At 40.1% G+C, this 14,131-nt stretch overlaps 1 protein-coding gene across 9 annotated transcripts in view; it reads right to left on the minus strand.

The window, feature by feature from the left end:
- Window positions 1–14,131, minus strand: part of ATP8B4 (ATPase phospholipid transporting 8B4 (putative)) — a 224,076-nt gene that overhangs the window by 186,907 nt on the left and 23,038 nt on the right. The gene's annotated exons all lie outside the window — the stretch shown is intronic.

Here is a 14,131-nt window from a genome sequence, read left to right on the forward strand (position 1 = left end):
AATATAATGTAACCAAATAAAACCATGCAGAAGTAGCCAGTGAGGTCACCAACCTTATGATCATAGACCTAAATGTGGTATTTGTAAGCAACCCAGGTATATCGAGAGGAATGCCACATGATCAGGAGACTGAGATCTGCTTTTAGCTGGAAGTGATCAAAGAATAAAATCTCTTCTGAAATCAAATGTAAACACCACTGCAAATGGCAATATAAAAGGACAAAAAAACCAAAGATTATGATAGTGCCGAAATAAAGATTTGCAGAGAGCAAGAAAAGACAGTGCCCCAGAAGAACCAGTTTGTGGTAAGGGTAACAAGCTCTTGCTCCATGTTTACTGGAGAGTTCCTACCAGAGTTGACCAAAGGTTTATGATGGAATAATGAAATATAAGGGAAGAAAGTCAGCAAAGTAACCACCAGATGTCCATGCTGGATATCAAGGAAAGTGATATGACTATCTCACCCAGGATTCCCTTAATCCCACAGTTCTCCAACTGAGTAAGTGACAGGTGATAAAAGTGTAGACACTGGGGTAAGAGTCTGAGCCTACAGAAGGTACCTACAACCACAGAGAGAAAGGAGACAGGATGGTGGAAAGTAACTTGGAGGCCGGGCATGGTGGCTCATGCCTGGAATCCTAGCACTCTGAGAGGCCAAGGCGGGAAGATGGCTCAAGGTCAGGAGTTTGAAACCAGCCTGAGCAAGAATGAGACCCCGTCTCTACTAAAAATAGAAACAAATTAATTGGCCAACTAAAAATATATAGAAAAAATTAGCCAGGCATGGTGGCACATGCCTGTAGTCCCAGCTACTTGGGGAGGCTAAGGCAAAAGGATCGCTTGACCCAGGAGTTGGAGGTTGCTGTGAGCTAGGCTGACACCATGGCAGTCTGGCCCAGGCAACAGAGTGAGACTCTGTCTCAAAAAAAAAGAAAGTAACTTGGAGACACATGTTAAGGATGGAAAAGGGAAGAGCAAGAGGAAAGTGAAGAGAAGAAGAGCTGGAAGTAGAAAGGAGATGAGGGAGACGAAGAGAGAGAGAAGAAAAAAGGAAAATATTTTAGCACCTGCCCCTACTTATGCCAGGCACCATGAATTATAAGAACCAATTTTTCCCAAAAGTCCAGGAGAAATAGAAATGTCTACATAGCCCCCCTCAACTCCCAAGTCTGAAGGTCACCTCTAAGGATGCTCCTGACAAATGACACCCTTCCTTTGGTTACAGTTGAGTTTCCACCATTGGAGAGTGTTTTGTCTATTTGGTATCCACCTATGTGGTTGCCTTCTTGCCTATCTAATAAAGCCAGTTCCCTGTGATTGCTCCTATTTTCCAGCCTGGCTCAGCCAAATTGCTGCTATGAACAATACTGGACTGATGTCAACAGCTGATGCCACCTAAGTGGGCTTGCTCCTAATGTGCATCACTCTGAAATCCAGAACCCACCCAGAAGCAACCTCTCAACCAACCACCCACCTGAAAGAAACATTTCGAATCCTGGCTATAAAAGCACCACCCTTCTCTTTCTTGCTGATTTCCCAACAAAGAGCAGAAATACCAAAGCCCAGAATGGTGCTTAGGACGGTAAGAGAACTTAAAAGCTTAAAAAGCTAAATAATTTATTTATGTAGCCCTGCCTTAACCTAGGAGTAGTAAAACTGCTGGCAAAAAAATAGTGAATATTATTGGTGGAGTGGATATTTCTGCATGGCAAAAGGTTAACCTGCTGCATCTAATTGATAGATAAACTTTAGCAATGAATCAAAATCGGATATGCTAATTTGTATATTAATTGGCTTTAGCCTAGATCACATACATGCAGAGGGTGATCCTTTTTAAATTTCACACTTGTATGAGGCACGTCCAAGAGCAGAATTCTATAGCTCTGTACCTAATTTTACGGACTCCAAACACCAGAATCTTGACTTGATGAACCACGTAGGAACCATCTTGTCCAGCGTCTGCGTGTAACCACACTCCACGAGGATTGGGACTAGCCCTTTCCCAAAGCAGCCAAGTCATTTCTACGGTCGGTCAATTTGGATCCTTCTCTGGGTGTCCAAATTGCTTTTGCACCACAAGACCTGATTAGAGCCAGGAAGTCCTCCTTTTGTTTCTAAATCCTTGTTATTAAGCCACAGCCTTTGCTTCTGTACTTCCAATAATTATTGCCTTTCTGAACTGAGTCTTCGTGGATTAATTCTGGCAGATTGTATAGCCCTTCAATTAAGCTCTACAAAATTTTGACTTTGGTTCTAAATCTCTACAGTTTTATCCATTTAACGTAACTATGCAAGGCCTGAATTATGTTTGTGGGGATTAACCTTTTCCCATGTGCTACCATAGCGCATGGGGGGATATAAACCCCTCTTGGCAATAAGTCACATCCTGCAAAAAGAGGAAGCTGAAAACAAATCCCCCATAACAACTCCCACTGAGAATAGCTCAGAGGTTCCATGACCTAATGCCCGATATTTCACAGGCATCGTGGGACACTTCCAGATGTGAGAATGAAAGGAAAGTAGTCACCAAGGGGCTTATTCCTGCACAATTATCACTGAGTCTGTCCATTTCCAAAAAAAGAGTAAAGTGAGACATAAGGATGTCTAAACTATAGTAAGCCAACATGTTCAAAGTGGAGGGAAAGAGTTAAAAGGGCTACCCATTTAAGATGGCAAACTAAGTATGCCTTTTCCCTCCCTTCCTTCTCGGGTCTAACTGAAATTACAGAAAAATATGGGTGTTTTTTTTTTAAAGAATAAAAACATAACAGTGCTGGAAAACAATAGTGGCTAGTGGAGGCTTACAAATTTTGAAGAAAGCCTAGAAAATAAAATAGAAAGCAGATGGGATCATTATGACTGGGGAAAAAAAGATATGAATAACTCCAGCCAAAAGAATTAGAAGAGAGAGCTTCCCAGTGGAGCCCCAGAACAGCTCCAAAGTCAGAGTCAGTAAACATAAGACTGAGACTATGTTTACAGAGAGGATGACAGCCCAGTTTAATGCCTATTATCTTGGCAAAATAGTTACTGGGGTTCCTTTTCACTCTCAGAAGTGTCTCAGTTTGGATGATGAATTATATGATCACCTTACTTATAGAGTATCATCAGACTCATCAAATAATAACTGAGCCAGTTGGACCCTCCCACAGTCCCTCCTTTGCCCATGAAAGAGAGTAGCCAACATGCCAGAGGAGTAAACCAAAGGTGTGTGTTTGGGTCTAAGATGGAAGCAGCTCTGAGCCTCCACAGCAACTATAAGCGAACTCTACCCCTAATAAAGCCTGTCTTCCTGAAGCGGTTGTGGGATTCGCCTGACTGCAGGACTAACCCACAGAAAAGCCTCTCTGTCGGCAGATTACTCGCTAGCCCTTCTGTTTGAAAGAGAGGCATTGCAAGGAAAAAGACCTTCACAACTGCACTAATCTATCTAGTCCTTCATAGATAAAGATATTCCGAGGAAAACCAACAGCACAAAGAAGAAAGATCCAAGGGAAAGAGATAATCCTGAAGACAGGGAGAGAAAAGGGGTCAGTTTTTCTTTTTAATTCTAATTAGTACCTCAAAGATATTTAAGAAAACGTGGCATCCATGAAACCACGAGCAAGCTGATATGAGCAAAGAAAACAGAGAAGAAGAAAGAGTTCCTGGAAATTAAAAATATTTAATGGACATACTGTAGAGTAGGATGGACAGGATGGAAGACAAGATTGAAGAAATCTCTTAAAATGTATATCAAAATGACAAAGAGGAAGAAAATGTGAAAAGAAAACTTAAGAGAAGGGAACATAAACCATGGATAGGAGAAAATAATCAAATAAGCGGAAGGAAACTTCCCTGCACCAGAGTTAAGACATAACTTTTCATTGTGAAAGGGCCACCAAGTGCCAATCAAAATGAAAGAAAATGGACCCACAGATCATCATAGAATTTTGAGCCCCAAGAACACGCAGAAAATTCTAAAAACTTCCAGAAGGAAAAAAATGGTTATCCTAAAACACAAGAATCAGATCAGCATGAAATTTCTCATCAGCACAAAGGATGCTAGAAGACATCGGAGTGAAGCCTTTCAGTTTTAAGGAGAAATGTTTTTGAATGTAGAATTCTATACCCAGCCAAATAATCAATCAAGTATGATGGAGAAACACAAACATTTTCAGACATGCAAGAGTGTTTACATAAACTTCAAAACAACTACTCTAGAATGTACAACAGGAAAAATAATAGTTTAAATTTTAAATGTAAAGTGGAAGAAAATATAGATGCAAGGGTGATGATCAACTGGAGTCAAGATGGATAATAAAAATGCATGGCACAATGTCCCACACACCTGCTTCAGGTGGACCACAAATTTTCCAGAAAAAGGGAATGCCTGTCTGTTGCCATTTATTTCACAAAATCTGTTAGGTAATTAATAATAAACTAATCTCTCAGAAAAAGTACAATTATTACCAGTTCTTGGCGCAGACATTAATTTCTGTAAGAAATTCTCCTGTAGAAGTCATTGTTTAATATAAAGAACATAAAATGAGTTTTTTAGAGGTGTGTTTTGTAACAACCCTAGGGATATCATCCCAAAGCACAATTCAGATGGGCCAATGATAGTGTCTGTACTCATTCTCTGCTGATCCAATTAAATCCAGGAATGTATTTTAGGATATTCAAATGAATAAATAAGCTATATGTCCTTCAAGCAATCGTTCTAATTATTATTTCTCTCAACTGCACTTGTGCTAAATACTAGGTGATCATGAGATTAAAATTCCTGGAAATTACCTGGAGAACTGCTACACTGTGTTGCTGCACGAGTACAAGACCCATAGAAAACAGAAGATCAAGTTGGTAATGGTGTTAGCATCATTTTGTGACAGGTAAGGAGCCTAACAAAGACATGTGCTTAGATGGGAAGGATGCCATCCTTCATCATTCCAGTGATCCAAGAGACTAGCCATCAGCAGAGGCAGGGTTATCTTAGACACTTGTTTAAAATCTGCTCCAGAATATAGAAAAGTAGGCAGTTAAGCCTTCACAGTCCAACTCTATATAGGAAGATAGAAATAGCCTACACTCCCCCAAATCATAAAAGCCAATATAATTTGATGTCTTCTTCAACCAAACAGAATATCAGTGAAGCACTCACAGAATGCTTATCTTTGAGTCATCATGTCTACCAGTTACATTCCCCAAGATAACTAAATAAAAATATCTCATTTATTTTAGGAAGTGGTCATTTATAAATCAGTTAAATGTTAGAGATCATTTACCAAAATGAATAACCCAGTTTCAGGGTAATTAACCTATAGCTCCCTACCTTCTCCCAAAATAATTATCTGATAGGGCTGATGGCTTGTTAGAGTCACGTCTGGTTTAAGATTTAAAAAAAAAAAGAAAAAAAAACTAGTATCCACTTATGCTTGTCTTTCCATTGGGAAAGATAAGATACATCCAGAACATCCAAAAGTGTTGCTTGATCACTAAAACACAAGTCTAAAAGATGGGAAGGACATAATACTACCATGCTGGAAATGTTTAACTGTAACTAAGAGGTTATTACCCTATTAGAGAGATTTTGGGGGCCCATAAAAATAAGAGTTTGATGAAAGAGCCCTCATCTAAGAAAAAGAGGGCTGGATCATGAGGCGATGAGATGCTAGATCCTTTCATAACTATCTACATGAGAACATTTTAACTTATAACCTTACCTTGCCTTTGATTTCTCAGTAAAACAATGTCACTTGGTACTACAATCATTAAATGAGGAAATGTGTGGAAAGTGCTTTGTAAACAGAAAAATACCAGAAAACTCTTTTTTTATATAAAAACTAAAAAATAGCAAACAGGTGAAAAAAATAAATCACACAGGGAAAGATAGTCTTAAAGTTGCTTATATTATTTCCCAAAAGGATCTTGAAGTAATTTTCTGAATATTTTCAGTGGAAATTGGCAAACGCCCATTGATTCTACTCCAGGTCCTTGAAGGCAACACCCAACTCCTAATCTGGGCTCTTCTCCATCATAATATAATAAATTAAACATTGTCTATCTTTCAGCTCTCAATAGGCAAGAGAAAATGGGTCATTTATGTATCCTTTTTTAATCAGTTTGTCTGTGAACAATTCATAACACCTTAGTATTTAAGACTAGACAGTGAATGCAGGAGCTCTGTTCATAAGACCAAGTGTAAGGGGAAGAATCCTTGGACTCTTGGTCCTATTGGACCTATGAGTGATCACAGCAAGTATGAGTCCCATATTAATAAACATAACTGTCTTTCTACAATTAACTCCAGGGCATTTTATCCTTCACCAAGTGTGGTTTTTAGAAAACAGCCTTCAGGCGCTTGGCTTTAGAGCCCTGAAATCATGAAATGATAAAGTACCATGGAGAATTTGGGGTCCCTATATAAAACCCCAATGGCATAGACTGATATGCCCTGAGCAAGGTTGGTACTGATCCAAAAGCTGAAGAATTTCTCCAAACATGGAGTGTCATTTGGGGTTTGGGATTGTAGTTGGGTTTTTTGGGTTGGGTCAGAAATCTCAGAAAAAAATCCCTCAAGCTAAATCAATAACTTAAGCTTTTTCCTTTCTTAATTTTCTTTCATTCTTCACAATCTGGTCCATGTGGTTGGAAGCCAAAGCAATTCATTAAAGACATGAGGAAAGAACAATGAGTGGGGAGAACTTTAAAGAAAAGAGTTCCCCAGCCTCCAAGATTTCCTGACTTGACTCCAAGAACACATTCCGATACAATTGAAAAATATGTGTCCCAAATTGGGGTTTCCTATTGAAACCCAATGGTGACCTGCAGCTTCTGGGACTTATTGACATTTAAGCAGAAAACTAAAGAGAATAGAGGCAAGATTTTAAAATCTTCCCATAATTTTTTTTATGCTTGTCCTCACAAAAAAAGCTTGGAAAGAGAGTTAGGGGATTCAAACAAATCCTAAAGGGCCTTGGGTTTGTTTTCCTCTTGGCTGAGCCAATTTGCTCATCAGGACCAGATAGTTGGAAAATTTGATTTATTGGGAGCTTTATTCCTCCCATGGCTCACTATAACTTCACCAACAAATATAAAATCTTTACCAATTCATTCCTCTTCTAGCATATGCAAACTGGATTATGCAAAGCAGAAGTAAAAATTAATAAAAAATCTCTATGTAAGCTCTTGGCATGTAGCTTTCTGTAAGTGTAGATTCACAACTGGAATTTGAGACTTACTATAATAGTTATAGTGATCACAATAACAGCTAACACTGAGCACCTGTTAAAAGCTAGATATTATATGAAGTATAGTACATGCATTATTTCCTTAATCCTCAGAACAGTCCCATTAGGTACATGCTATTATTAGCCCCACTTTACAGATGTGGAAACAAAGGCCTAGCAGGCTAATGCAGTATAGTCAGAATTCAAACACCAAACAGCCTCCCTTGAAGCTGGGAAGAGATTCCAAGCATAGGTAAATGATGGTGGTACCATGCAGAGATGACTGGGAACTGCAATTGCTGTGTGCCTGGGTCCAAAAGTCAAGGAGACAGGGATGAGGCCTCTCCCATCAAATGTAGTAGTCTGGAATGTATTTCAAATCACACACCCCATCCCAGTAAACCCTGTGGCCCAGTGACTTCATCTCTTCCAGGGCTGGTCTCTGCTTCACTGTGGAGCCATCCTCTAGGACTTGCATGCCTTCTCCTTGGAGACTTTGGGCAGTCATTGCTCAGGGTAGTCTCCTAAACTCCTGTTCAAAACTGATTGCTGTCTTTGAAACTTTCCTTATATGTGCCAATTAGAATCTGTTCTTTTGTATCTACATTCTTCTACAATTTGAGTATCTATAGCAAAAAAAAAAAAAAAATTGCATTTTTATGGACTGGGCCAAGATCAGAATGCTTTCTCTTAAAGATGGAAAATAGTCACATTCTTCTCTTGACAGCATCCCCAATCAAAAAGAAAAAAAAAAAAAAATGAGTATCTGCCCCAAGGATCATAATAGCCTAGAAGCTGGAAGGTGTTTAGTTTTCCTCCGTGAGACGCATTGTGGCCACCCAAGGGAAAGCAAGCCACCTGTCACAAAATAAGAGGAAAGAGCCCCAGTCACAAAAGAAAGACACGTGAGAAGGAAATCTGAGGAGTGCACTTCTCTGTTTGGTACCTCAGGGATCACACAGGAAGCTGTGTTTCAAATCTTATTTGTCATTTTAAGATGCATGAGCCTATAAATTGAGTTTCTTTAGCACATATTGGTGTCTGTATCTCAGCTCCGAGAATCCATGTGGCAAATAAAATTTGCTGGAGCAAAGAGAAAGTGATTTATTCCAGAAATATTTATTGAGTTTCTTTGAGCCAGGCTCCATTCTAGGCAGTGAAGGAAAAACAAAGACAAGACAGTGATTATCTTTGAAGGGTGGACATGCACACAAATACCTACACAGCAAGGAAGCAGAGGAGAGACCCCGAGAGCCACAGAAAGCAGAGAAAAGGAAAGGCAAGTCCAGATGGGTGGTCAAAAACCATCCCTGCCTGTCCCAGGCAGCTCTGAAGGGAACTTACGTAGCTGTGTACAAGCTATGGAGTGTGGTAGGTTGCTCAGCCAAGCACCTTCCCCAAGCTAAGCTGCAGTCACTTAATGAAATGGAATTTGGTAGAGGCAGTCCACTGCCTGGGATGGGGTAAGCCATGGACACTGAAAGAGGACGTCCCCCACAGCCCCATCTCAGCTGTTCCTTCTAGTAGGTACCAGTCTAAGTGTGAAAAGACCAAAAGAAAAAAATAGAAGCCTTGTTTTATTTACCTGTTTGAGGTGGTGTATATTTGGAATCTGCCACTCCTCACCCCTCCTCAGCCCTCACCCTGCTCCAAGCCACCATCACCTCTGCCCCAGGCCACCGCAAAGCCTCCCCTCTGATCTCACTGCCTCCACCCCAGGCCCCCCACAGTCTATCCGCAACAGAGCAGCCAGAACGCTCCTTTCAGAATTCTATTTCTCCAACAAATTAGCATGCATTTAGTGGCTTAAAACAATATAAATATATTACAGTTCTGAAAGTCAGAAGTCTGAAAAATGGGTCTCATGGGGCTAAAATTAAGGTGTCAGCAGGGCTGAGTTCCTTCTAGAGGCTCTAGGAGCAAATCTGTTCCTTGCCTTTTCCAGCCCCTAGAAGCTTCCCACATTCCTTGGCTCGTGGCCCACACCACTCGGACCTCTGCTCTCGTCGTCACATCTCCTTCTCTGACTCTGACCCTCCTGCCTCTCTCTTATGAGGATCCTTGCGACTACACTGGGCCCACCTGAGTAACCCAGGATCTTCTTGCCATCCTAAGATCCTTCACTCAATCACACGTGCAACGTTCCCTTTGGCAAAATTAAGGTGATGTATTCACAGGCTCTGAGGACTAGGGCATGGACGTCTTTGGGGGAAGTGGCAGTATTCTGCCCACCACAAGTATTCTCTCTCTTCTGCTGAAAACCATCTACTAGCTCTTCATCTCAAGAGAGAGAAGCCAGCTGTCACCAAGGCCGTCAGGGCCCTGCTGGATCTTTCTGTATCCGCCCCATTACCTCCTGGCCTCACATCACCGCCAGATGCTGACGTGCCACGAAGCTGATGCAGTTCAGCTCACCTCGCTTCCACATCCCATCCCAAGGAGCAGCACTGGAAATGTGTCTGCATAGTCATTTTTTTTTAATTTGTAAAAGTAAAATATTTCAGCCACAGGGGGCTAAGACCGTTGTCCCCTCCACTCTAACTGTCCCCTCCATCACACTTTGCCTCACATCAGATGGCACTGGGACCCAGAGAAGCAGCAGTCAGGTTGGAAATACATGGCTTCATGTTTAGTGGAGTGTGTTTATGTGGTTCACAGTGACTTCTCTCTACACAGTTAAGTTGGTGGTGGTCACCCCAGAGTAGGACTGGTTCTCAGAAATATTCCTGCTACCATACAGACCCACCCAGTGTTGTATTACAACACAAAGGCGCAGGGCCCAAGGTCATGCAGCAACATGAGCATATTCTAACATCTGGGACCAGTGTGTGGATTGTAGAGGAGACAGGAGGTTTGAAATACAGAGCCAGAAGTTAGCCTGTGCAGAATTCTTCCGATCATCAGACATGTGAAATTACATATGGAAGATTTAGTATTCATCAACTCCCTAATCAAAAAGAAAAATCTTCCAGAAATATACAACAACTCTAAATTTGCATGCAACCAATAAAATAGTCTCAAAATATATAAAGAAAAAAACTGACAAAACTCAAAGGAGAAATAGACAAATTCAAAAATATCTTGATAAACTAAATTGTGACTGTGATGGTGAAGTTTGTGTGTCAACTTTACTGGGCCACAGGTTTCCCAGATATTTGGTCAAACATTATTCTGGTGTGTTTGCAAGAGTCTGTCTGGATGAGATTAACATTTAATTTTTTTTTTTTTTTTTTTTTTTGAAACAGAGTCTCATTCTGTTGCCTGGGCTAGAAGTGCCATGGCGTCAGCCTAGCTCACAGCAACCTCAAACTCCTGGGCTCAGGTGATCCCACTGCCTCAGCCTCCCGAGTAGCTGGGACTACAGGCATGCGCCACCATGCCTGGCTAATTTTTTCTATATATTTTTAGTTGGCCAATTAATTTCTTTCTATTTATAGTAGAGACGGGGTCTCGCTCTTGCTCAGGCTCGTCTCAAACTCCTGAACTCAAGCGATCCGCCCACCTCGGCCTCCCAGAGTGCTAGGATTACAGGTGTGAGCCACCGCGCCTGGCCAGAGATTAACATTTTAATTGGTAGACTGAATAAAGAAAATTTCCCTCCCTAATGTAGGTAGGACTCATCCAATCAGTTAAAGGCCTGAATAGAACAAAGAAGCTGAGTAAGAGAGAACCCTTGCCTTTGAGCTGGGATATCAGTTTGTTCCTCCCTTCAGACTCTAAAACATCAGCTCTTTCTGGGTCTCAAGCCTGCTGGCATTGGGACCAGAACTACACCATTGGCTCTCCTGGGCATCCAGCATAATAATCACATGAGGCAAATCCTTACTATTTATAAGGATATGTCTTCTATTGGTTCTGTCTTTCTAGAGAATCCTAACTAATTCAATGGTTGTATATCAACTTTACAAATGCAGAAATGTAACACCTGACTCAAGATTCTTCCATGGTTTTTTTAACCTTCACTACAAACTCAGTGAGACACACGTGCTCATTGATTCCCAAAAGCTACTAATATAATCTCAGTGGAAACAGAATTCCAGATCAGCAAAATCTGGTGCTGCTCTATTCCAGGCAAGTCAGACTGCATCGTAAGTACGGGGTTCGGTTGTAACCAACAGAAAGACCACTAGAAAAGCCAAGAGCATCAAAAGTTTTGTGACCAACATGTGTTCATTCAAACATCTGTTCAGTAGATACTCGGGTTCTGGAACGACAGTACAAAAACCATGCTACATGCCGCACAGTCAAAACTGAGGGAGATAGCAGCCCTTTCCTTGTGGAGCTCATATTGTAAGTATAATACTGAGAGTCTGAAAACTATGAACCATGTCATATGTTAGAGAAAACTTTCAGTCATCTAACCAAAAAGTCAGAGACAGAGATTGGGAAGTAGAGAGGACATGAGCAAGAGAGAGAGACAGCACATGCCAATAGGAGAAAGGTCCTCAAATATTTGATGAACTTTAATGCAAATGGCAGAATAAATATTCCGTCTTATGCCAAAAGTGAGGACAGAAAGTAAACTTTATTAGGATTTGAAACTCTAGCCAATATGTAGTTGAATTTACTTTCAAAACAGAGAATGAGGCATGTCTTAAATTAGATGCCTGAACTACCTGTAGGAGCAAATATTAAAAGAAAATATTCAGCAACACTGTAGAAATAGATTGTCAAGTTGGAAATAAAGCTAGACAAGCTGACTTGGAAGATTCTTCTAATTCTCAAGTTTTATCATTCTGTGTCACCTAAAGCTATATTAATGGAACCATTAGATCAAAGGCAGCACAGTCGAAAATAAGGTACAGTGTTTAAGAAAGACTTCACAATGGACGCCACAGATGTAAGAGTCATCTCCATAGAGGCGAACAGAGCCAAGCTGGAAGAGGAGTTTTTGCTCTCCAAGGAACAAAGTATACGAAGAGAAAAGTGTAGAAGGCTGAACCAGGGAGAAATTTCACCACTGGGGTCCAGTAAAGGAGACAGAGGTATAGCAGGCTGAGAAGCAAGAAGAATCTTCATGAGAGTCATGAAAACCAAGAAAGAAGAGCATTCAAGGAGAGAATAGCCACTATCCCCCAATTCCACAGAGAGATGAGAAAGGATCATGTTCAGAAACATTCCTGGGGCTTCTCCTAGGAAGTTCTCTGTGCCTGGTGGTTTGTTACAGTAGTCTCACCTAGCCCACATCCTGAATAATAGAACACCAGATTGCTATATATGGATAAAGTTAGAGCAGCACACAAATTTGAAAGCCAGAAGACATCTCTTCTCTGCACTTTCTATCTATAACTCTACACAATAACTGTGGAGGCAAATTTTAAAATATATAGTGAGAAAAAGATTTCTATTCCAAAGTGACTTACACACAGGATAAATTCTACAGCACACCTAGGACTAAGAACTCCAATGCTGCCTCCTCCTTCCCTCCCAATCATAAAAGTTAATGATCCATAAATGGAAGGCTTATGCCCTGAAATATGTATGACAAATAGGAAAGACTCAGAATTTCTAGAATAATTTCTATCATCTTTTTGCACAAAATTTTAATATAGTGAAATGAAAGAGATTAGGTGATGTTTCTCCCTCATCTCTAGCAGAAGCAAAAAAATTTCCAATGCTCTTTTCCCTCTGGATACCAAAAAGTTATTAAAATGTAGATGAGAACTCATTAGGAAATAAAACTCCAAAGTCATGAGAGGGCTTTTGTGACAATAGCAGTGTCTTACGTATGTCACTGACTTGCCAGTAGCATTTGGTAGTTCCTTTTAATGGCCTCAAGCAAGTAAACCAAGAAAATAGATGATTTTTTTAAACATGATCCAATTTTAAAAACAAATTACTATCGTAGACAAAAAGCAAGTTCAAACAAAAACTAATTCCTTCACAAGTGAAATTGCAAAACCACTTAAGAAAGCTTTTAGATTTATTGTTATTGTTTCATAAGAGATAAATTCAAGGAGAAATAACACTCTTTAAACATATTCATTAATACACATACATGCACTTTTATATGCACTGGTGTGGTACCTATAAGAGTAGGTTCCATGTCTTATTCATCTTTTTTTTTATCACCAACCCTCTACCAAAGGGCGAACACAGTGCCTTCTAAATAGTATTAATATCAGCATTCTTCACAGATATAGAAAAAATAATTTTACGCTTCGTATGGAACCAAAGAAGATCCCGAATATCAAAAGCAATTCTAGGCAACAGAACAAAATGGGAGGCATTAATATGCCAGATATCAAACTATACTACAAAGCTGTAGTAATTAAATCAATCTGGTATTGACACAAAAATAGGAATATTGACCAGTGGAACAGATCTGAGAATCCTGATATAAAACCATCCTCATATAGCCATCTAATCTTTGACAAAGCAGACAAAAACATATGCTGGAGAAAAGAATCCCTTTTCAATAAATGGTGCTGGGAAAATTGGATAGCCACTTGTAGAAGGCTAAAGCAGGACCCACACCTTTCACTTCTCACAAAATTCAACTCACACTGGATAACAGACTTAAACCTAAGGTATGAAACTATTAGAATGCTAGAGGAAAATGTTGGCAACACTCTCCTAGACATCAGCCTAGGCAAAGCGTTTATGAAGAAGTCCCCAAAGGCAAACACAGCAGCAACAAAAATAAATAAATGGGACATGATCAAACTACAAAGCTTCTGCACAGCCAAAGAAACAGTCATGAAAGTAAACAGACAACCTACAGAATGGGAGAAAATTTTTGCATCCTACGCATCCGATAAGGTGCTGACAACTAGAATATACTTAGAACTCACGAAAATCAGGAAGAAAAAATCACATAACCCTATTAAAAAGTGGGCAAAGGACTTGAACAGAAACTTTTCTAAAGAAGACAGAAGAATGGCCAACAAACATATGAAAAAATGCTCAACATCTCTAATCAT

Source organism: Microcebus murinus, chromosome 6, assembly GCF_040939455.1.
Source record: "Microcebus murinus isolate Inina chromosome 6, M.murinus_Inina_mat1.0, whole genome shotgun sequence".
NCBI lineage: Eukaryota > Metazoa > Chordata > Mammalia > Primates > Cheirogaleidae > Microcebus > Microcebus murinus.